Consider the following 24,697-nt stretch of genomic DNA (forward strand, 5'->3'; position numbering starts at 1 on the left):
AGCTAAAGACTCCCATACCGAGTGTCAGCAGTGATCCGTCAGTGTGCAGTAAGCTGTTAGCGTGCTTGCTGGTCCAGTTCTCTGGAACAGCTAAAATATACCAGAAGACTGCAGGGATTGGGTCAGTTGTTGAGGCAAGGCAAGTTAATTTAGTTGGAAGAATAAGGATGAAAAAAAAAAAAAGTGTTATGATAACAGTAGTCTGTTCTGGTAGCAAGGTAAACTGGAACTCAGGGTTCTCTCCCTCTCCTAGTCCTTTGTATCTGTCATACTACCTTGGCTTCAAATGCATCTCTTCATGGTTTTGCTTCCTTTCTCACTTTTTGCTTATCCTGTCCATTTAGACTGTGGCATCTTCAGGGAAGAGACTGTGCTTGTATCATACCTAGTGAAAGCTTTAGGGCTTTGCATTCCCTAAAATAAACAATGCTTTTATCTATAGTCTTTGCTATAGAGGAGTATATGTACCACCAACTATGAAAATCTCATATACTCACATAAATGCTTCTTCTGATACCCTGAGAGTCATGATGCCAGAATCTGTCCATGTGACAAGGAAGACCCTCAGCAGTACAGATCCTTAATGTCCAAGCTATCCTACAAGGACATGTCAAACCCGTATCATCACATCTGTAATGAAGCACCTTTAGGGAGCAGGCACAGTTAAAAACTTTCCACCCCAGTAGTGGTGAAAGACAAGATACCCTTCTCTTTAAACTTAACCCTCTCCCTTCCAAAGAATGCCTGGAATTTCTACTATTTCCCAGCAGAGACTGGAAGGCAAAGACTTGGCATGGGGCAAGACAGATAAGAGCAGTTGCCTTCTCTGTAGGTTTTGTTAACTCCGCATAATTGCTTAGGGCATATGATGGTTAGAGAGAAACACATACACATCTGTCAGAGACAGACTACAAATCACTAGTATAATTCCAAGCAAACAAAATCTAGTTTACAATGTGGCTGTGGTATATAAAACACCTCTGTAAAACTACAGTATAATTCAACTGCTGCAGGTTTAATTTACAAAGTAATGATGTAGTTTTCCCTCTCAAAGACTGCCATTTAGGATCACTAAGATGTTGAATAAAGTCTTAGCTGTCTTCTGGGACACATGGTTAAGGCTGATTGTTGTTAGAAGCCTCTCTAAGCAAGCCACATTTAAATACCATGTTTTGCAAAAAGGCCCATATCATCTTGCATGTGAATTCAAGTCCCTTTACCAGTTTAAAATCTGGGTCAAGGCAATTTGCTTACATTTGGAGTCCTTTTCCAAAACTAATGGCATGTGGGATTTAGAGTTGCAGATATAAGACAACCGGATGAACTGCTATTATCTGCTCTGCATCATGCACGTACCATCTACAGTTTTCCTACTAAGCTTTGTTCACATGTACAACCCACTTCTACAGCAGTTGCACATTCAGCATGCTAATGATATTATTCTTGGCCATCCTGTTAAACTCCCAGTATAAGTTAAATGCACAGTAGGGGGCCCTGCTGGATTCTCAACAGTTTTTAGATGGCTACAAATGATAGCTGGGCAGGGGTGGAAGTTTTGATATGCAGTCATGAAGCTGAGAGCTCTTCTATTCAAATAGGGTGTTGGCTTGTACTATCTCTGTCACTTCTCTGGTGATAACTAGATTACCAAAATGTACTATGCTTAGGGCTGCAGTTAGTAGTACGTACAGCTGCCAAATTGCTTAGCTAAATTTCATACAGGGATCACACAGAACAACTGTGATTGTTGATGTCCTGTTGGTTTGGCATTGCCATTCAAGGAGATACTTCTGGATTATTAATACCTTGTATGACTTGGGTGCTGGCTATTTCAGAGATTATGTATTTCAGTGTATCCTGACAGGCAGTTGTTAGCAGGATCCTAACCCCTCAGCAACATTTTTAAGTCTCTCTGATCTGGAAGTTTGGGTGGTGCAATATCCCTTCAGGATTCTCACACAGAGCTAGGACCCTGCCCAAATTTATGTTGGTGCTTCTTAAAAGAAGTAAGACAGAAAGTAAGGAAAAAAGAATGAATCCTAAAAACATAAAAGAAATTCGTGGCAAGTTAAACTTACTGGTAGAACTGACCTACAAGGTACAAAACAATGACAAAGAATGATAATATTTAGTGTTTCTCATAGTATTCCTCCAGGCACATAATACCAGATTTTCTTAATGCAAACCAGTTAGCAACAATCAATGAAAGAGATTAAGTACAATAAAAATATTGGGTTTAGGATAAAAATGTGGTTCCTACCTATGGGCTTGTAAAGGAAAACTCGGCACAGTCCTACACTTCTCGTAGGTAAATTTTGAATTTTCATCCCCTTGTTCACAAGCCAGGCGGAATAAAAATATCCACCTACACTAAACCAAAGGGAGCCACTCGTAACCCAGACACAACCACAACAGACATTCTCGACAGTCCTTGGCTTAATAGAACACTGCTTTGTGGTTATACCCACCACTAGGATTTCAGCTCACAAGTTGTAGCATGTTTAATTTATTCCAGGTCATACATCAAATGTAGTATTAAAATTTAAGATTGCATTTGAGATTGAAACTTTCCTTCGCAGTGTGAGCAGAAGGAATACAGTCAGGGCCGTGGGTGCGTGAGTATATTAATACATAAACACGAACTTGTAGCCATCACTCAAGAAAAACAGTTGGTCTTTAAGAGAGGAAAAAAGTTGTAAAAAGAATCAATTCCATTAAATAGCTCTATGAATCAATTCCACAAAAATCAATGGGCAGCTACAGCCACAAGGTGCCAGGTAGCTCCCACACGTCAGGTGCAACTGTCCGTGACCGCAGCCACTCAGCAGCCCTGCTGCCGGGGGTCCCAACAGCCCGGGGCTGGAGCCAGACCCCCTGCGCTGCCCACGCTCCCCCCAGCGCCCTCCTGCAGCGCTCTCTGCTCCTCTCCCCCAAGGTGAGCTGCACCTGAGGCAGCTGGGGAGGGCAGCAACATCACTCACATCCACGGCCTGTGTATCTGTCTGATGGAGCCAAAAGTGGGAGCAGGCTCATGGTGAAATTCCCCACAGAGGCCATGCAGACCTCTGTCTCCACACACACAGGTGGCAGGCCCTCTAAAGGGACAGCAGAGGAAAGCCCACATTGCTCGTTAGAGCCAGGCATCCCACGGGCCCAGCTCTGCGATGGAGGAGGACTTGGTGTCACAGCAGGTGTCCTGCCCCTCCTGAAGGGAAGCTGCCTTATGCACAGACATGGGAAAGGTGGCAGAGGGACAGCCCCATTTGGGATGTGGGGCCCAGCAGCCACCCAGATGTAGGAAGTCACATACTAGCTAACCAAATGACTTATTTAAGCACGTGTTCGTGATTTCCACATTGTGTCAGTCTCTACTGCTCAGTGACTGTGCAGTAGAGACTGCAAGAGACTGTGCCAGGCTGCTGTCCTCTCACTTTCAAAGTGCAGCTTAGTTGCATTTTCACATTTACAGGCACCGGGTGCCCCTTCAGTGACTGGAGAAACCCTTGGGGCTTTCATTTTGTGCTGGCAGCTCTCAGATGACTCTAGAAACAAATCCCCAGGGGCTTCCATTCTGTGTGGCAGAGCAGAGGGCACAGAAAATTCTGGCTTTGTTAAAACCTGCAGAAAAATTCATGTCCTGTGTCTTCCCCTTCATGTGCTCCACATGTGCTGTCATGTCTCTGGGCCTGTGATAGACACACACTATTTAAGAAATTCAGACATAGAATATTTGCAGCTGGAAAACTTGATGAGTTGGCCTCTGCTGTTCAGCACTAAGTACCAAAACCTACTTTTTCCTGCTGTAACTGAGCACCAAGCGTAAATGTGTTCAGTTAGTCCACACAGGCACACTCTTGTTTCGTATTATACCAATATTCAAATGAGAGAAAGAGTGCATGTGTTATATTTGCCTTTATTAAGTAATAATCAATGTAATGAGAAGGCTCAAAGCTGTCCCTGGCAGGGAATGAGCCCACACAGCTTCTCCCCAGAGCTCTGTGACCCAAGTGCAGGAATGACTGATCTGATCTGCAAATTGCATCTCAGCTGTTGGGCCTGATCTTAGCAATGAGCACTCTCAACTCATTTCAATGGGATTTGAGAGCACTTGGTATCAAACCCTCCATCAGTCACAAGTTCCCTCAGATATAAGGGCATGTAGACCTGGAAAGCAGGACTTTGACACATGCTGGAGGTTTGAGCCTCAAAACAAGTGGGAATTGTACAACCAGAGGCTTCAATGTAACCGCTGGTATCTAGCAAGACAAAGCAGCAAAACATCAAAGTTCCTCTCTTCTGGAATATTCCTTAGAACTTTATCATATGACTCTTCTTCTCCAGAAGAATTAATCAAACATTGAAAGGTAAACTGAGGGAAGCAGAAAGGCATCTTCTCCAACAGAACAGCCAGAAGATTTTCCTGCAAGTCATAATGGACATTTGTCACTTTCATCTCCCTAAAAGCATGATGCTTTCTTATTTACTGGGATCTCAGTTAGATGCAAGTCACAAATAACAAATATTTCTGCCCAGCGTTTTTCATGTATTCTAGTAGGACTAATGTTTGCAGGGAGGTTTGGGTCACAGATCTCCTTCTAAAGAGAGGCTTCACGCACAAACAGATGCCACACCAGCAGTTGCGTGGACGCAGTCTGAGACTATTTTGGTGACTCTCTGAAGTTCTGGAGTAGTTTAAAGTGAAGAAATGACTGTTGTGTTTATGAAGGACATCCCAGAACATGGTGCAAAGTCTGTGTGGAAAGAGACAGAGAAAACAGATAGGAATGGGCACATGCCAGAGAATGAACTGATTACAGTGATAGGGCAAATATGTAGAAATGGTTGGACAAAGCAAGTATGTGCACAGCTGAGAATTCTGGAGGAAGTAAAGAATCCAGCAAGTTAGCAAAGCAAAGTACAAATCAAAATAAGATGGCTCGATGGACTCTTAAGTCGAAGCCAGCACTGGGATCTAAAGCATCAGCTTGCATTTAAAGACTATCATGGTTAGTCGTACACCAAATTGCATAATAGACAAATGATACGAATTGAAAGAAGATTAGTCTAGGGGAATAGACTCAGAGGGAGGATTGTAAGGAATTTTATTATTGAAATCCTGCTCCTAAGCTCTTCCATACTCAAGGAAAAAAATCTTAAATCCCATTTCCTGCCACTATAGGGCTAAAAAGTTAACACCATATTTCATAGCAGTTAACATGAAACAGGATTACCATGCTGACTTGTTCTTAAAGAGCAAATGCGTTCTAAAAACTAGATTGAGAAGGAGGTAGATTTCTTTCTGCCAAATCCTCTGACAAGAAGCAAGAGAGAGAAAACTTATTCCTCTCTAAGACTTCTGGGGATGAACAGAATTTAAAAGCCTACTGCCCTCAGTAGAATTGATGTACCCTCTTAATTTGGCTTTTTTTGGTCATTCACTGCAGAGACTGACTTCATATGAATAATAATTCTTTTCTTTCCTACTCAAAATCAGTGCTTATGCTTTTTTTTTTTTATGAAAGCAAAATAAATGCTTTGTTTATTCCTTAAACATAAAGTTTTTTTTAAATAAGCTTTACGAGCAAGATCCAGTGACCCATCAGAAGGAATAACTTTTTAGTGCCAGCCAACAAACTGCTCCCTAATAAAAGGGAAGATTCAAACCCCTACCCAAGCAGACATCCCAGCCAAAGCCTTCTCTGGCACAGAAGTACTGGAGCCTGTCTGGGAGTTAGCTTTGTCAGAGCCTTTTGCATGAGGAGCACCTAGACGATGAGCATGTGCCATACCTCCCGCTAGACCTGTAATGTTTTGGCCAATTTCTCTCAAGCCTCTGAACTGTGACCTCAAAGCAAATGAATCTGAGAAGAAAATACATTAATCAGGCATTCACACAGCCAGGCTAAGGATTTTTAAACCAGGGATCTGAATCAGCTCTATTGCCTCCCACTTCTTTCCTGATACAATTAGCATCTGCCCCTGCAGCCAAGCCGCTGCCTCTCCAAGGGGGTACAAGCAGCTGCAATTGCCTTGCCCTACAAATGCTGCCCTACTGCCCACTTCCTCTCCATGGGCTGCAGGAAAGTAGAAACAGCTCCCAGAAGTGCCTTGTGGAGGTTAGCATCCCTCCCCTACACGCGGGGAAGTGAGAGGAGCTGGGAGCTGCTACCAGCACAGCCTCTGCCTCCCTGCTGCAGCCCAGGCGCGGGTTCAGACGTGTCCCAGCCACACCTCTCCCCACCTAGGGCCAAGGCCATGCCAGCTCCACACACCTGTTGGAGGCTTCCCCACATTTTAAGGGAATCCCCAGAAGGGGATTTGCAGGTGCTCCACTCCCTTTAAAGTGTTCAGGCAACAAATCAGCCTGGGAAATTGGACCCATAGTACTCAGTGTGGCCCTCTGACCTTTTCCGAAATGTCCTCAGCCCACCAGGCTGGCAGGACTGAACGTTATAGCTAAGCGTGTTGAAAGAAGCATGTGATTTTTAAATCCAGTTGATTTTTTTTTCTGCTAGAAAACCTTTACAAAGGCATCACTAGCGTATCCACGGGAGTTTTGCAATTCTAGATTACAGGTGATTAAGAATATCAGCAAATAAGCAGGCATACAAGTCAGGGTCGGAAGCAGGCTTTTACTTAACACCAGCCTCACCAGGCACTTGAAAAATAAATAACCCCCCCGAGCAGTTCTGCTTTACCCAACAGCTATAAGGCTCCAGCCCCGCTCCTCGGGCAGGATTGTGCAAGCTCTTACCCCAGCAGTCACACTGGGTTCAAGCGAAGTGCCTGAGTAAGCATTTGCAGAATCTGCTCCCCCCCAGGCAGTTATCTATACTGCACCTATTTGTGCCTTGCATTGCAAGCTTCTTAGCCAGGGACATGGTCTGGAAGTATATTGTCAGCTGCAACGTGCTTTATCTCCATTTATGGCATTAAATCTAATTTTTGGTGCCAAGTGCAGCATTACCCTTACAATGACATCTATTAGAGACAGTTTCCCCTGAAGACTGCGCTCTGACCAACAGCCAGTTTGCACTGTTCATTATTTTGTTTTATTGCAAAACCACCGTGTCCATATTGCCTCTCCACTTCTTTAATTTCAAGCATTTTGCTAAAAAGTAACCAGTCAAGCACTGAATTATAGAAATCCCACACCCTGGCATTACACTGACTCCACTTCAGACGCTGCCATCCTTCCCTCCCTGAAGATTTAAAAGAACTGGGAACCAAATCCAAAATTAAAGCAGCAAACGTGACCGGTTAGCCTCCGGTCGTGTGTAAGCTTAGCAGAGGCCAACTTCCCTCCCGGTGCCAGCGCTGCCGTTCCTGCTGGGCACCCAGCCCCTTCCCCCCGAAAGCAGACAAGGGGGAGGGGGTGGGACAGCAGCGTGGCACAGCACCGAGCGAGTGGAAAAAAATCCCCAACTTCCCCTGAAATGCTGCGTCCTGCATGCCACAAAGGACAGCTGCTACCTTCTCACTTACAAAAACGTGACCCCAGCCAGTCAATGCACAGCCCCAGCGCTGGCAGATACCCTCCCACGCACCGCTTCTGATGGTCAAAGCCATTGTAGGGAAGCAGCCTCCCCTCCACCTCGCGAAGGGCTACGTTTGCCCTGTGCTCCAGCTAGGCTCAGGGTGGCTCTTTGAGGGGTTTGGTTGGTTTGGTTGGTTTGCGGGTTGTGTTCTTTTGTTGTTGTTTCTTTGGGTATTGGTTGGTTGGCTGTTTCTGTTGTTTTTGTTCGTTGGTTGCTTTTTGGTGGGGATGCAACCCAAGGCGCTGCAGACAAACACGGGGGTAGCACAGGTCCGTGTGTGACCATGGAGGAAGCAAGCACAAATAGGCAAATATTCTGAATAATATCAGAGTAGACGCACATGGAAATGTGCTTGGACTCACCTGGACTCCTTTCCCCCTTTCTAGTCCAACCAGTTCAGGGCTGGGGAACATCCCAAGCCTCTGGCATATGGTGTTAGATACTCTGGGTTTTAGGTTTAAAATGACTGATAGATCTCCTGAAATGGTACAGCTGGTGTCACATAGCCCTGGTCCATTTTACGTGAACCTCTCAAACTTTGGAAGGGAAAGGGAGATTTTGTTTGTTTGTTACAAATGAGAAAAACTGGGGTGCTTAATCAGTCGTTTGCTGCATCTGCTGGGAGTGGAAGCTGGTTTGTCTGGCTGTGGCCGTGCCCTCTGTTCTGCTAAGGGAGAACCCTTGTGCAGCTTTCAGAAAGTCATAAAAAACATCTCAAAAATGCTGGGCATAGCATCGTTATATGAAGATACCAGAGGTAGAACTGCAAAGCATAGTTTACCAATTAAGAAAGCATTTTGAGATCCTAGGGTAGAAAGAATCTCTTTGCTGGTTAGGTAAATACTTTAATTCCATATTCCAAAGATCACTCTTCCATCAAGACCCTTAAAATATACGTCTTCCATGACTGTCCTCTGTTGTTAGTTACACCTTCACACAGCTTTTAAATAACAGCGTGGTTTCCACTACTGCAGCACAATTACGTGTGCTGGTGTTCTGGGCATTTGCTTCCTCTTACAAGCCACTGAATTATTAGCACAGCATTCAGCATGATATCCTCGCGTACCATTAGCAGGGTGAAATATTAGACAATAGCGGCTACTACTGTTATTTACTGATGATTAAATGATAATGGAAATTCTGCCCATCTTCAGACTATCCTGCCCTTACCCAGGTAGCAACAGAGAGGTACAGATAGATGAAATGTTTTTTCCAGAATCAAATGGTAAATCAGCAGCAAGCAGGTTCTCATACTCAAGTCTTTGTTTTAGCCCCAGTAATACTGACTGTCAGAATGAAGATAATGGGTAACAGTCCTCTCCCCTCACCCAGGTGACTTTTTCCCTCACTTAGGAGCTAAGCAATATCACTATGGCAATTACACCCATCACTTAAAATGAACAGCCAGAAACTGGAAGGCCCAGCAAAACTGGGACAAGCCAGCTGTCTACAGCTACTAAAAAGAAGTCCACTCTTGGGGAAATACTCGAGACATTCCCTTTCCAGAGGCACCACCCATAATAACAGGCCAACAGTCTCAAACACCTCTGCGTCTTGGATGGGTATGCCGAACCACATACATTTAACTGCTCTTTTTGGAGTTCACTTAAGAATGCTGCCAACTTGTAAACAGCAGAGTCAGTTTTGCTGCCAATACAATTTTTACCTAGAGCAAGCGGAAGTGCTTTTCCAAGAATTTCCAAGACTGTTGCGTCATGCTGTATGCTGGCACTGCACCACACAACCCAAGGAGGAAAGGCAAAAAAATCAAAGCTGCTGCTCAGCGCATCCTGAAAGCGATTATTTAGAGCGACTTATTTGTTTCCAGGAAGAGACCGGCATTGCAAAACAGACCTCCCCCCCAAAAAAAAAATACAAAAAAATAGTTTTCAATGCAGGGGAATGCTATACCTGGCATGTTTCAATTCTCATAACAATTTTTGAAACATTGTTTGAGAAAGTACAGTAAGAAAGAGAAATGCAGCATATCTGAAAGACAGGAGAGCGATCTTTTCTATTCTTCCTTGCCCAGTGTGAGTTTTGCAGAATACCGTAGTGTTAGTCCTTTGGCAGCTTTACCATTTTGAAGCTTGATTAGAATTATGTGTACGATGACAGCATTTACAGCCCCTGCTAAGGTCAGGGTCCCGTTGTGCAAACGTTTAAATATGATGAGTATTTATAAGATAAATACACAAGACAAACCAAGAACATTGTATTCTCCATACTTTAAACATGCAGAAAACTTAAGTTGCTTAACTTCCTTTATGACCATAGCATGGAAAATTTAAATCGGTGACACAAACTGAACCCAGAGTTCCCTAGACCACAGCTCACCTAGAAGAATTAAATGTGTGCATACGTTCAAGCACTGCACCAATTCATAACAGTAAATACCTAAAACCAGGTTTTCAGTGTAAAATATTTCCCAAGTCTCAAGTTCCTTTGCTTTTAAAACACTTTCAGCCAATACCAGTCTGGTGATATCTGAAGTACAAGACAGCTTTCATTCTCACCCCCAAATTCCTTTTATTTAGTGTTTTGGTACTTCAGTGCTGGCTGTGTACACTTCATAGATGTACATGCACATTTGTATTTTTTAGTGGATTCCCTGCCATATACAACTTTGGTAGATATTTTCCTGCCTAGGAGGACATCCACGTTTTTCTTTGAAGACTGAGCATGATCATGTCATTAATATCACATTATCAAAGAGCATTTGAACTGCCTAGAAAATGAACAAAGAGCCTTTTTCAAGGACTCAAGAAGTTTGATGCAAAAAGCTCCACATGAGGACCATTCTGAATCCTTTATATACTTTATAAGGATGAACAGAAACTAAGAAAAACAACAAAGCAACTCACCCTTCCAGAGGTGGGGGAAAGAACATTACATAAAAACAGCACAAGTTCAAGTCTCACTATACACTGGCATAATTTCAAGCATACTTTTAAATAGCTCTTGTTTAAAAAAATGATGGTCTTCAATTGTATGTGATCTGAGGAAAGTCAAATCCTACATAGAGAAAGCCACTACTTTATTGTTTCATCAAATTCTGGGCACTTTACTAACCTTTTGCATCAGTACCCTCTTGTAAAGGGACAGAGGGGATGTTTTCTTCCAGTTTTAGTTTTAGTTCAACAACCAGTTCTTTCAGACTGGAGAAAGCAATGGAAATTTGGGAAGGGTAGAAGGGCAGGAAAGCTTGCTTCCTTCCAAATTAAAACTAGGTGTTAGAGACTAGTATCTGCTAGTTCTAAACTCATAAAAAAACAGCATTGCTAGAAAATCATGAATCCCCTTTTGCTCGAAGAACATTTCATTTGCTTTGCATTTAAAATGGAGCTGAATAAGAATCATGGAGTAAGTCACATAGGAAGGGATCTTAGGAGGACATCAAGAAGTGTTTTGATAAGAAAGCATTTTCCAAGTATTATTTTTAATTTAGCACTTCAAAATACTCAGTTATAGCATTAATTGAAATAAATGCTATAGAAGTTGCTTGGTATATTTATCATAAACAATAACATAGTACATTAATTTTGCTTCTGATTTGCATGTTAAATCATAACTTGAATGTGTTAAGCCCTGTCTTCCTGCTTAACAGAAAACAATGCCAAATTTAATGGTATGTTTAGTTGCATGTCCACGTGTTTTAATAGATACAAACCAGTGAGATCCAGTCTTTCCACTGGAGAGTATCTACTATATAGGCAAGCAAGAGAGCTTTAAAATAAGGTTTCTTGTTGGCTGGTGTCAATTCACAGTTAAAATTGGCAATGCAAATCACTCTATTCTGTTCTTTATCGGACAAGAGAAGACCTCCAAACTGTCAAACTGACTGCTGGCATCTTGACAGCAGATGGAAACACTGTAAGTGGAGTCTTACATGGCAGCGTCTTTATGTGACGCCCAGAAAACTGAATCCACACACTGAATCCTTTCTTATACAATAGGGAATGATCACACATTTATCAGAAAAAATCTGCTGTACACCTCTGTCGTCTTAAACCAGCCCATGTATAAATGGGACTAGCACAGTGTAAAGAACGTAGCGAGGTTGTTTGCCATCTGAGGTTTCTTCCCCAGTTAGTCTGTTGTGTCTCATTTAAACCCATGGCAAAAGGCTGATCTGAAGACAATTTTATCTTGCATATTGTTTGGTTCAGCGGGGGAAGGTAGTGGATAGGGCAAACATATATTATTGAAAGCTATCCTCTTCCTTTACCCAAGAGACAGAAGGACAGCTAATGCCTCAGGCCAGCATACTGAAGTGAAATGCTCTCTACCTCCCATCCAGAACCTGACTGAGGACACCACTGGCAAGTTTTTCTATCCAGTATCTAAAACTGCAAGGACAGGAGGGAATTGTTCCCAGTTCCCACATAGAAGTCGCAGAAAGTTTTACAAAAGGAGCAAGTATATCCTATTTTCAGGGCCATTTTTATTAGGAAAGCAGCCCTTGATGACTGTTTTGAGCAGGAAGCTCCCTACACTTCTATAAACTCTTCTAATTGTCTGCTGAAGACTGGGACCCTTCATCTCCCAGCTTAGCTGTCTGCGCATGTTGCAGTGTGTCTTCTGGAGCAGAACCAAGCAGTTTTGTCCTCTCTACATTAGCAATAAGCCCACACTGAAGGAAGCCTATTGCTGACAACCATTTCCCACAATAGGTCCATTTCTGAACATCCACTTGAGGTTTTCAGTGTAAAAGATCACTCTTTAGCCTCTCCAAATAAGAAAATGTACGTACGTAATCCTGGATAAACTAGATTCCCCACCCCTTTCCATTAAGTAAAATCAGTAACTAGAATCCCTGTTTAGGATTTGTGATTACAAGGATCACCCTCCGCCCTGCCCTGGTCAGACAAAACGGTCTCTAGGAAAGCCTGCGAGCCGTCATTTCAATAATGCACAACCCTGTTGCTTCCACTCCAGAACAGCTGACTTGAAGTGCATGCTAGGCTGTGCTTATTAACAAAATGAGAAATCTGATATATAGAAAGAAAACACTATGTGAGGATTAATCCTGGATTGCAGTTTGTGGCCAGCACTGGGCCGTCATCCAGGCATAGATGAAAAAGAACAAAACTTCTCCCACCTGTCATTTACAGCAGGTACAGCTATTGCGGTGTTGCAGCCGCCTTCGTACAGCTACTGTAACAATCCCTTTTATATCAGCTTAAAATTCAGGATTGACCTCACCGTTTCGTTTCTTCCTTGTTTTGCGGGAGCCAGCACTGGAGGGTGAATTTTCTTTCCAGGAATTACAAACAAGAAGTGTGAGTAACTTACATGTTTGGACAGCTAGCGCGTAATACTCACACACTTCAAGGAAAGAAACCCAGCATAAAATTGGCATTCTGTTGGAAGCTGGAGATGCTAACTGAACAAGAAAATACAACTCTCAGGAACGTTTTTTTACATTGTTTCTGCTGGTTTTGAGAGGAGTAAGCACACTGTAACAGCTGATTAAAAAAAAAAAAAAAAAAAAAACACTAAACAAACCAATACAGTTGCTTTGCCAGTGAGCTGCAGCGCAGCAAACTGAAATCACTATTACATTACATTGTCCTTGTCCCTGATACTACAGCAAGATTAAAACCAATTTAAGCAGCCTTAGTGGTTCAATCCACACCAAACCAAAGGAGAAATCATCTTTATTTTTAAAAGATATTACGGTTGGGTCAGGACTCTGTTCTAATTCCACAGCTGAGCCCTGTTAATTTTTCTCCAAGCCCAGCAGGGTAGGCATGTCCACTGATGCTGAAATGGTTCTCCTTCCCACTGAGCTTTGCCCGTCACCATATAGCCAATACAGTGGCTATGTCACAAATGTCTTCTATTTTATTCCATTCCAAGACCACATTTGCTGCTACACTGCAATGCCACTTTGTGGCAACATTCTTCCACTGATACTGCCAGGGAGGGCAGCTCTGTTCTTACACCTGATCAGGATGATTTGGTTAGGGGGCTGGAAGGTTGGTTTTCTGTAGGAGAAACACAAAAACCTCCTAATGCCAGTACCTTCTGTCTTTCAAGCTATAGTGTGTTCATCAGACTGGATATGAGGGTTAAACACTGCAGTTAGCACATACAGGAGTTCTGATACAAATGGAAATGTACTTCAGTTCTCAAACATTATCCTGTTTCTCTACATCTGTCATCAAAGAAGGTAGCAAGAGCTCAAAAAATAGCCGTGTAGCCGTGCACTATTTTCTAGACAAGGTCAAAGGAATGCACAACATGCAGTTTATGTTTGACAGTTCTTAGTTACTGTGAGCTGTAAAGGTGCTAGAAAATAAGAACTCTTGTTGCATGATCTGCTGGTTACAACTTCAAATTTTGTACTGCGACCACCAATTTGGGGCTACAGTAGCCGTGTTAGGGAGTTTCAGTCATTCACAGCCAAGCCGACTAACACAGCCAAACTGACTAACATTAGGTTCTGTTCCAGTCATTCTAAACAGCTAACCAAAGTGCACTGAGCGCGTACCCTTCCGGAATAAGGCCTCCAACCTCCTCTTTCTCTCTTTCTCTCTCCCCCACCCCTTGTCACACATTGGCTTCTGCCAAACAATTCAGCACTGACACTAGGACGCACCACGTGATACCAAGTGCTTGAAGCATCTTGCCATACTTATTACTATCTATACATCCATAAGTCATTCTGCCCAGCAACGTATGTGAATACTAACATGAGCTATGTCTTTATGCATTAAAGATTTAGAGCTCACCCAGCTCCTTGGCAGAAGCATTTTCCCCAAACACTGAAAAATCATCCCTTTTATGTATCTGTGCCTCATCTGCATTTCACATAGATTAGGAAGCGTGACATAAGAAAAACCTGCTGTATCCTCAGATTCTCCCATTCCTCCTGCTTGCACCCCTCCAGCCACACAAGTCTGCTGTGATTAAGCAATGCATTTTAGATGCAAAAGAGCACGGCGCTCATGTAGGGTTTCCTTACCCGTGTTAGAATGGAAAGTAACAAATGTAAGAGGTTGCTTATTCTTAATGCTGATCTCCTCCGGAGCTAAAATGATATGTCAGTGGCAGGTGGCAAGTTTGAAGACCCCCCTCCCCTCCTTTTTTTTTTTTTAATAAATATAACAAAGGGCACACAGATTTGACCTGATGGGTCAACCATCAAAAGTTAAACTGATTTAAATAATTAGACCTAGAATGTCAGGCACCACTGCAAATAATTGCTCCTAATGCTTTTAGGATTAGATTGCTAATGAAAAGGCGCAAAAGGGAGGCCACTTGCAGTTGTGGAAATAAGTCAATTTTCTTTCCATATGTCATTTTCTCCATGTAGATTTGCTGTGAAATCCTAAGGAGCCATTTACAGCTTTCTCTCCAGAGCCGCTGTAGCATATACAATAGTTCTGAGTCATAAAAAATAGTAATAAGTCATCCTGAAATACTAGTTGTTTATACACTGTATTTATCAAGCATAGCAAACATCTGCTCGCAGTTCTGACATTTTCCAACGAAAGTGACTATTGCATATTGTTTTCCCCTTTAATTTGTGGAAAAACATGGAAGCCATTCAAATATAAACAGCATTCCGCAATAAATTTAAACCAGTTTTGGTCAAAGGACAGTTTATTAGCAGAATGCAATTTTGATGCTCTTCCCTCTGCCTTCTGGCTGCTCCCTCAGAGCCACTCTAACAGCTAAGCACCATCCAGGGCGGTCGCAGCACCCACCGCTAAACCCCTCGCTTCCTCAGCCAATTCATTAATTTGATGCCGAGCCGCGTCCACCCTCCCGACTCGCGGATACCGAGCGTGAAGTTACAAGCCTGGCGGCCCGCCGGGGGCGAGCCGAGTTCTCCAAAAGCTGCGGCTTGGGCGGCGGAAAAGTTTGCAGGGCACCCAGAGCCCAGCGCCCGATGGCGCAGCGGGGCCGGGCGGAGCGCAGCTGGCGGCCGCGATAACGGGGGGCGCGGGGGGCGCGCCGAGAGCCGCCCGCTCGCCGCTGTGCCCACTGCCACCTGGGCCGCGGCCAAGCCCGGGTCAATTATTGACTTCTCGCCGCCGGCTCTCGCCCCATACAAAAGGGGCCGGGAGGGAGCAGGGCGCCGCGGGCACCGCGGGGCTCGCAGCCGGGCCGCGCACCGCGCAGGGGGCCGCGCACCCCCCGGGCTCGCCCACACCCCCCCCCGTCTCCCCGCCCAAGGCTTTGCTTTTCTCTTAAACAGCAGACCACCAACACCACCAGCACCACCAAAAAGCCCGGCTCGCCCCGCCACCGGCACGCCCGGGATGCGGAGCCCGGCCGGGCTGCGCCCCGCTCCGCGCCGCGTTCACACGGGACCGGGCAGCGCGGCTCCGGCGTCACCGCGGAGCGAGCCCCGGCCACAGCGCTGCCAGCCCGGACGGACCGTTTTTATTTATTTTTTTAATAATATATATATTTTTATATATTTTTTTTGGAACAGCGCTGCGCCCTGGCTGGCGGGGCGGGGGGCGTGCATTTCCTCCGGGGCACAAAGCCGGGCGGGCAGGGTGCGCGCTCCTGCGCTCCGTCCATTGCATCCCAGCCGGTGCCGTAACAAAAGCCAGAGACCCGCAGCGCCGGGCAGCGAGAGCGGGGCCGGAGGCTCCTTCCCTCCGCCATCCCGAGCGGCCCAGGGGGGCGGCGGGGAAAGGGGGGAGCCGGGGCAAAAGTTCACCGCGGTGCCTGCGGGGCCAGGGGGTGCCCGGTGGGGCAGGGGCAGGGGGTTTGGCTGGGGGATGCCGGCCTGGCTCCGTCGCCTTGCAGCCCCGCCGAGGGACAGGGGAGGGGGAAGGAGGCGATGCGAGTCCCGGGAGCCCCTTCCCTGCCCTCTCCTCCACAATACGGCCAGATTCCCAACACAAACACGCCCCACCCCCCCCACCCCTGCACCCCGAGGCTCCGTTCCTTCCCTTCGGGGGGGTTAAAAATAAATAAATAAAGACACAAAAATTCCGGCTCACTTGCAAGGCACGAGTGGGGATGGGGAAAAGGCAGCTCCGGGGCTGCCGGGCACCCCCGGCGGGCAGGCGGCAGCTGCGGCCCCCCCGCCCCGAGCCCCCCGCCGCCGGGGAAGGGGCAGCGCACCCCCGTGCACACACACACACACCCATACACACACACACACAAATGGCACGGGAGGAGGGGGAAAGTTTCCAGCCGCTCCAACCAAATAGCCAACAGCGGCGATCCCCAGCCAGGCGCCGCGGCCACCGCACCGTCTGCACGCCCCGACCCCAAAGCTCCGGGGGCAGCGCGTTGGGAGAGCCGGGGGGGACCGGGAGGGAAGGGAGGGGGCACGGCACCGAGCACGGAAAATCCTCTTTTTGCTTTCGGGGCACTGCCGCCCGGCTAGCGCAGGGCAAAGGGACCGAGGGGCCACCCCCCCGGCGGCTCTGCCGGGTGGCCCCGGTGCAGCCGGGCACAGAAAGAGGGTGGCGGATAAAGAGCGGGGGAGCGGGGCTGGGCTGCACCGCGGAGCCCGGCAGCCCCCGGCCCCAACGGGACGCGCGGCCCCGCGCCCCCGGCCGCGCCCGCGCCCCGCTCCGCGTTACCTTCTTATTGCATCTGGAGCAGCAGCTTGGCTTCCCCTGCCCCTCTCCTCCTCCTCTCCCTCTCCTGTCCTCTCGGTTTATACCAGCCTGTTCCTCATCTCACAGCCTTCCTCCCAGCGCCATCTTGCAAGCTTGTGACGTTGGGAGCCGCTCACCCCTGACCCACATTTGAATAGAAGCCAAAATGAAAAAAAGAAGAGGAGAGAGAGAGAGAGGAGAGAGAAAGAGGGGGAAGAAGAAGAAGAAAGAGCGGAACAAGGAGAGGCAGGGGAAGCAGCAGCTAAGCAAGTGCTGTGCCAGTGTGGAACAGCATCGGCTCCCGCTCCCTTGCCAGCTAGTTTAGTAATAAGCAATTTCCTGCTTTTGCAATAAATGTTGCAGCGGCAGGGCTGGGAGAGGGATGGGAGCTGGGTAATTCCCACTGAGGGACCAGGGCTTCCCCCACCCCGAGCCGCCCCCCTTCCCTGCCACCCACACCCCGACACCCAGCCCCGAGCCCGACCACTGGCTCCCAGCAGCCCAAATACTGCAGCTCCCACCCAGATTTTGAGCAGCAAAAAAGGGCATTTATTAAGATTATTTCCTCCATCACCAATGAGGTCTCAAGTGTGTTTTAAGGGAAATTATAGAAATTATAACTTGCACATGTATCGGAATCCTAAATGAGCTTTATACACGAATTAATTGTGTTAACATGCTCATGTTAACACAATTTGCATATTAGCTTTTTATCACTCCTGTCTATTTGTTAAGGACTGACAGTGCGTTTCGTACCATCCGTGACACAGATGAAGACGTGGCCTTTGCACCTATAGAATCAGTAGAAATCTGAAGTTTTAGTTTTTTGGTTAGTTTACCTATTGGAAGTATATTGAGGGAAAAAGTTATTTGTATTTTGCATCCCTGGTCCTGCAAAGACTTTCATGCATGCTTAACTTTAAGCACATCAGTAATCACTCTGAGCAAGCAGAGGCTACTCAGATGCTTACACCAAGCATGTGCACAGCTTGCCAGCTCAAAATGCTATTTTGTAAAATGTTAAGTGAACTGATATTTTAATCTTACTGACCATTGCCATGAAGTGCAACTGTGCAGAATTCTGAATTGTACCTTTGTTCGTCTTCTCCCCTTCAGTGTTATAAAGACAGTAGCTAGTTAATCTGTAATACAGGAGCAATGCATATAAACATTTTTATAGTAATTATGCACAAGAGCTCTTCCGCCATCCCACGTGAGAATCACTGTATTAGCTGCAAGTGTGAGATGACATTCTTTGTCCTTCTGTGCCATCCCTGCCACCCATAACCAAAACTCCCTGCAGCCTGAGCAAGGTGATTCATTAGTGAAGCCGAGCCTACCATTTAGCACAGCTCTAAGAATTCCCTAACAGCTCCAACACCAGCGGCTCTCGGCCACTTCCTGTGCAGATCTCTGCAGCTCGCGTACACCTCAGCTGTATCACAGCTGCAGCCTAAGCTCTCCTTCTCCGATAATAAAGATATTTTTTAGTTGCTCATCCAGAGTTCAAAGTGTTTTTGCAGGAGATGGTTTCTTCAGCCCTACCAAAGTGGCTCGAGGAGCAAATAAAGATAAGACAGATCACAACAGCCGTATCAGAAAGGTCTGGACTGGTGGTTTGTTCACAGTACACCCCATAAAGAGCAGAACACTTTAACCGCAGTGAGAACAGCAAACCTGACTGTCAGCACAAGACCCAGTGAAGTAGATAAGGATCAATTCAAGACTCTTCCCCCACCGGGAAAGTTAATTTAAGATTGGTGGTGCTGCTCCTAGCTGTATTTTAAAGCTAAGCGGCCTTGCAAATAGCCAGGGAGGTGTAGGTAGCCATTTGCTTCATGCTGTGCAAGAGGAATTGGTAGGCAAATAAACAGAAGTCCTTGCACCATGTTACCTAAACAGGGAAACAGAATGCATCCTGGAGTTATTTCAGGCTGGTTTAGGCAGTTGAGTTTAGAAAGACTCACTTTTGTGAATCCGTGTGTCATTTCAAGACCTCAACAATGCCACTGCCTGCCCTCAGCCTTCCTTCCTTCCCCAGAAGCTTACCGCCCCAGAAACAGAGTCAGCAGAACAGTCTGTGTGTCCCTGCCAGTTCACAGACCCACGTCTTAGTTCAAACCCACTTTCATCAAACATCTGAACAAAGGTGCCAGGTTTTGCACAGGAATGGCTTGAGGCATAAGCATTTCAGTCTGTGTGCCAACTTTGCTATGCAGATGATAACCTCTAAGTGTGAACAGAGCGAAGAAGGTTGGGAAGAAGAGGAAAAACATCCTAAAATCCCATCATAAGATTTGCTGGAGCTGGTGTGCAAAAAGCTTTACTTTTATTTGAATCCTTTCAAGGTTTGGGAAAGATCAATTCATGAGCATCCCTAAGGAAATGGAGGAAATGTCTCAGTGAAGACAAAAAAAAAAAAAAAGAGAGAAATTAGGTGTCTGGCACCTGGAAATGATATGGTAGGATGCAACACTGCATTCAGCTTCATATATACATGATAATTATAAGGTTGAAAAGGAATTAATGAGAAAGCTAGACCTGGCGCTGTCACTAGAACCATGGACATCTGCGGAGAATCTGATGAGCCAAGTAGAAGTATGACCACACCTACCTGGAAAACATCTACAGGCATGCAAGGGAGATACCATGATACCTACGGTGTCTCCAAGCAACCTCAGCCAGGGAACTTGCCATCCAAACAGAGGGTACACCCTCAAGTTCCAGGAAATCACACCCACTGTGGGCATGCCTAGCACCGGGTGAAACCCGTGCCCATGTACGTGAAAAGCAAATGCCTACTGCGGCACGGAGAATGGCATTCACAGGTGAAAGACCAGAATAAAAAGGCAACGGTGGCCTTCTGTTTGCAGGTGTGGTGGCACAATGAGTGTATCAGGAAGGATGTTTTGAGCTCATGGACACTTCAAAGAAAGAGGCACTTTGGTTCCAGATAGATACTTGTGCTTAACTTTGTTTCCAAAATTGGCTTGACTGTATTTTTTTTAACATTTATTTTAAAAAGCGCACAGTAAGGACTCGGTAGTGGATTGTGCTGGGTGCTCTGCAGCTACAAATAAAAGCTTCGACTTCCCAGTCCAATGTGTTGATGAATGCATTGAATACTACATGCCCATGGTAGCTATGAAGAAAAGATTTTTGTCCTAACTGCATAAAATGAATTCAGACCAGAATTCAAAGCACATGGGAATGTCATGCCATCCTTGTGTGTTAGCCCTCAGTATCTATTCACAAATAGCTTTGTAATGCTGCTTTCAGGCATAAAAGTGTAATTAATATTGCTTACCCCCAAGTTCTTGCTGGCAAAATATTTGGATTCAAATCAAAGTGGTGGCAGAAACCCAGAGGAATTTCAGGGCTTCGGTTTGTTTTTAATCGTTTCCGACCAACTGATGGATTCAGGAGCACCTCCCGTCCTTTGTAGCAGTGCTAATGGCAAGTTTATACTCATCATAAAACAGGAAGAGGACGTGGGTAGAATTGATACAGTGGCGAGTCAGTGCTGTGGATGGGGAATGAAGAAATCTGAGCAAAGAAAATGCCACTGCAGAAAGTCAATAGAGGAACGACCGAAGTGTGGCCATGTGCCCTCACAGCTCTTCAGTGCCACCTGCCTTCAGTCCCGACGCTGGTGGATGGCCAGTGCCATCTAGCAGGCAAAACAGTTGTTTACAGTAGTAAACCGGTGGCTGAGAGGAAAAGTTGAAGTGAAAAGGAAGAAAACGGCGATTCAAGGAACTCGGGAAAGCACACGGGGCAGAGAATGGCAACCCAGCAGTGTGTCTGAGAGCAAAGCAAAGGCGAGGGCTGGCCAGCCTGCTCCTCAAGAATGAAAAAGGATTTAGCTCCAGGAATAAAAACGCTTCTGAGCAGTGGTTTGCAGTTACTGCCTCTGCAGAGGGGTCGTCCTGACAGTGCCTAAAAATGCTGGGGACCAGAACGTCAGATAGGAACCAAAACCAGGCATCCTTGGAGGCATTTCAGTGACCTGGGAGAAGTTTTTGAGTTCTGCTTGAATGGCAACAGAACAGACAGTGATAGCTCATGAAATGAAGGTGTTTTCCTGTCTCCTCAATAGAAATATCTCTCTGCAGCGTGACACACAGGTCTGGAAGGTCTTTTCCAACAGACTTCGAAGTGTCCGTGGGGGAGACTATTTTTTTATGCTAAGATGTGTTGTGAAAATCTTTCATTTCTTAGCTGCAGATGCCTCTATGTATGAATATACTATCTGCAGTAAAGCCCCTATATAGTTCACTGTATGAGTTGGTTCCCCCACTGCTTTCTTTGGTCTTTTGACTGCAGCGGGTGGATGGACACAAAGAATATTTCGTTCTGACCTTTCTATAGTGATACCTTAATTTCTCATATCTGTTCCTGTTGTTACTAACCAAAACTTGATAGTACCCAAATTCGACGATGAATTTTTTCACAGGTTTATTCTAACGCAGCTGAAAAGCAAACTACAGTCGTTCAGGAAACTTACAGATAATCAAGGCAAATCGAAATCTCTAAATGTAATCTGAAATTGTAGTATCAAAAATAATTACAAAGAACCCCAGTTCTGAGCTAGTTTTATACTGCAGCTAATCACAGATTCAGTCAGCTCTGCATTGGCTTGCATTTTAAGGTTTCTTTTAAAAGTCATGGGGTTAGAAAACCATCTAAAAAAAAAAAAAAAACCAACAAAACCCTGAAGGTAACATCCTGAAAAACAATGCTAGTCATCTAGTGCTTGTACAAAGTACCATTTTGTACCCTTCTGCTTCTGTTGTATTCTTAGTGATAGAAAGTTTTAATTTCCTTGGAAGAGAAGGAACATACAATATTTTTATTGCTAGAAGCTGAAGCTTTTTGCTAGGCATTCTGGCATACGCGAGGCTGATGCAAGGTTTTTTGCTACTCTAATCAGATAAAAACATTGCTTCCATTATACCAAGATCTTTGATTTCTGTTGGCCCATGAATTTCATTGCTGAATGCTCACTTTGTACCTATCTACAAAACATCTGTATTTAACTGTGTCTGCCCTGTTAGTTAATGCAGTCTGTGCAATGGCACAATTTCACTAGACTATGGGAGAGCATTAAAAAATAAGGAAAACATCTGATGAAAAAAAAAAAAAACAAAAAACAACTTATAGGTCTTAAGAATAAAGGGAGATTTGCTGAAAATAACACTGAAGTAGTTGAGTAAAGGAAATTAAAAGAAAAAGGAAACGTTTCTTTAGCCATGTAAATAAACAGGGAGCAACAAAAAAAGAACAGGTGCTACTATGAAGTGTGTGGACAAGGAAAAGAGCAAAGATAACTTTTGCACACACAATCTAAATGAAAGCTTGGCCATAGCTTTTAAGAGAAAGAATGGATTTAAAGAAGGGAGCAAAAACACTGTGATTAATTGGAATGAGGGAATGAAAATAGAAATTATCCCACTAAATGTGAAAGTAAATATAAAAGAGCTCCACATATTCAAGTGAGGGAGATCAGGTCATTTCCATCCCAGAATTCCAGAGAAACAACAGATTGATAGCAAAGTTTTAAAATACACTTTTGAGTTGGAGGTGGTTCTTGCATGTTTTAAAAATAGTACATATATAGAATGCTTTTATTTTAAAAAGTAATAAAAAATTACCTAAGTAGCCACTGAGCTCCTTAGCTTGACTTTGAGACCATTTCAAGCTTTCAGAAGAGTTTTGAAGGAAAATACAATTAACCAAAGACAAAACAAAACACACACACAAAATAACCCAACAACAGGAGAGCGAAAGAGATGATAAATAGGATAAAATGTAACCACAAAGCTGATTTTGCTGGAGTATCCTGAACTATTTCTTTGCTGAGATAACTGATATTCTAAGCAAGAGGAAATGTAGTAGATCTAATCTATATGGATTTTAGTCAAGTATTTGATATGATGCCACATGGGAAGTTATTAATTAAGATGGTGAAGATGGGGATTAGTACAAGAACAGTAAAATGCATAAGGAATTGTCTGAGGGAGAGGTGCCAATAGATTACTATTGGGATAGAGAGATTACTGGTGATTCAAGACAGAACTTGTTTAATATTTACTATAATGATCTATTGTAATTTAAGCTGGAGTGTGCTAAAAAAAAGTCTGATGCTATGAAATCAAGAGGCACTGACATTAAAAGGATCATAATGTCATGGACAGTGAGCTGGAAGACACTGAAAGCAACGAGCAGTGAAAATTGGATACAATTCCATGCAAAAACAAGCATACATTTGGAATGTGCTTCACCATTAGCCATCAAAAGTTAGTCATGACCAAGCTGGTCATCAGGGCTTCTGTACTCAACAAAGAGAGTAAGATACCTCAGGGATGGAGGTCTGTCCCACATCTTCTGGGTTCCTAATTTAGGAAAAGAGGAACTGTTTTGTGGATGTGTCAGTCTCTCTATTAGCTCTAAAGGATCCTATACAGAAGGATGAAGAAAATAAATTCTCTTCAAGGAAGAAAACTGACTACAGAAAAAGAAAAGGAAAAAAAAAAAAAAGAAGGAGCTGAATGCATTAGTTTGTCAGTGCATGACTGTGAACCATGGATACGTGAGGCAGTAACAGAAGTGATAAATGTGATGATCCCAGATGAAACTCTTCCAGTAGCAATAGAAAGGCACCACTGCCATTATACAAAGCGCTGCTAGACCTTTGTGTCTGTTGTTGTGTAGGATCTCATCACAGGGATTAAGACAGATATTCATTTATCAGGATGCCCAGAGTAATGATGAGAGATGCTAGCTTTCTAAAGCTAGCATGGGAATAGGAATAGGGATAGGGATAGGGATAGGGATAGGGATAGGGATAGGGATAGGGATAGGAATAGGAATAGGAATAGGAATAGGAATAGGAATAGGAATAGGAATAGGAATAGGAATAGGAATAGGAATAGGAATAGGAATAGGAATAGGAATAGGAATAGATAGGAGAGTGTTTATCACCAAAAGCATGTGTATATTTTGACTAATTTTGGTCCCACTTTAATTTTTTTGAGTTCACATGTAAGTGTATATGTGAGTGTGTACATACACATGTACACACACATTTGTAATTACCTATTTAAGTGATGTTTTGATGGTCTTTCTTTTGAAGATAAAAGAGATACTAAGCTGTATCTTGTATGGTTTGTAATAACCCACAGAGCCAGCCAGTGTTTGTTAAATGGTATTTCTAAGTATTCGTGGTATTGATTTTCAAGCTACAGGTAGCATAAAATCTGTTCTTGTCCTCACATTTGATACAAATCAGAAGAAAAAAAAAGCCCACAACAGAACAGCAAACTTGTCTGTACAAAAAATCTTTTTGCTTTCTTTGTGTGTGTGCTTTGAATGGCAGTGTGTACAGTATGCATAAGTAATTAATGCTGCAGGCTGGAAGAATGACTTATTGTCAGATGGAGGTAAAGCACACAATATGGTCAAGTAAGCAGTTCCAATAATAGCAGTGCTTATAGAAGCAAAATGTAATAGAGGGCAAACTCTACAGGTTGCCAGATGGGTGTCGAAGTGGAGCTTTGTTGCCAGTCGGTGACCAGGGGA

At 44.5% G+C, this 24,697-nt stretch overlaps 1 protein-coding gene across 5 annotated transcripts in view; it reads right to left on the reverse strand.

Annotated features, from left to right (window-relative positions):
• Positions 1–17,373, reverse strand: part of HIC2 (HIC ZBTB transcriptional repressor 2) — a 74,495-nt gene extending 57,122 nt beyond the window's left edge. For 3 of the 5 annotated variants that reach the window (XM_082773774.1, XM_082773773.1, XM_082773775.1), the window contains exon 1: positions 17,099–17,373. The gene's annotated coding sequence lies outside the window, so the exon portion shown is untranslated. Of the gene's footprint in view, positions 1–497; positions 576–17,098 lie in introns of those variants that run through there. The other 2 variants (XM_082773776.1, XM_082773777.1) reach the window with 1 other exon arrangement.
• Between the last annotated feature and the right edge of the window lie 7,324 nt (positions 17,374–24,697).

Source organism: Aythya marila (genome assembly GCF_965140915.1).
Source record: "Aythya marila genome assembly, chromosome: 17".
NCBI lineage: Eukaryota > Metazoa > Chordata > Aves > Anseriformes > Anatidae > Aythya > Aythya marila.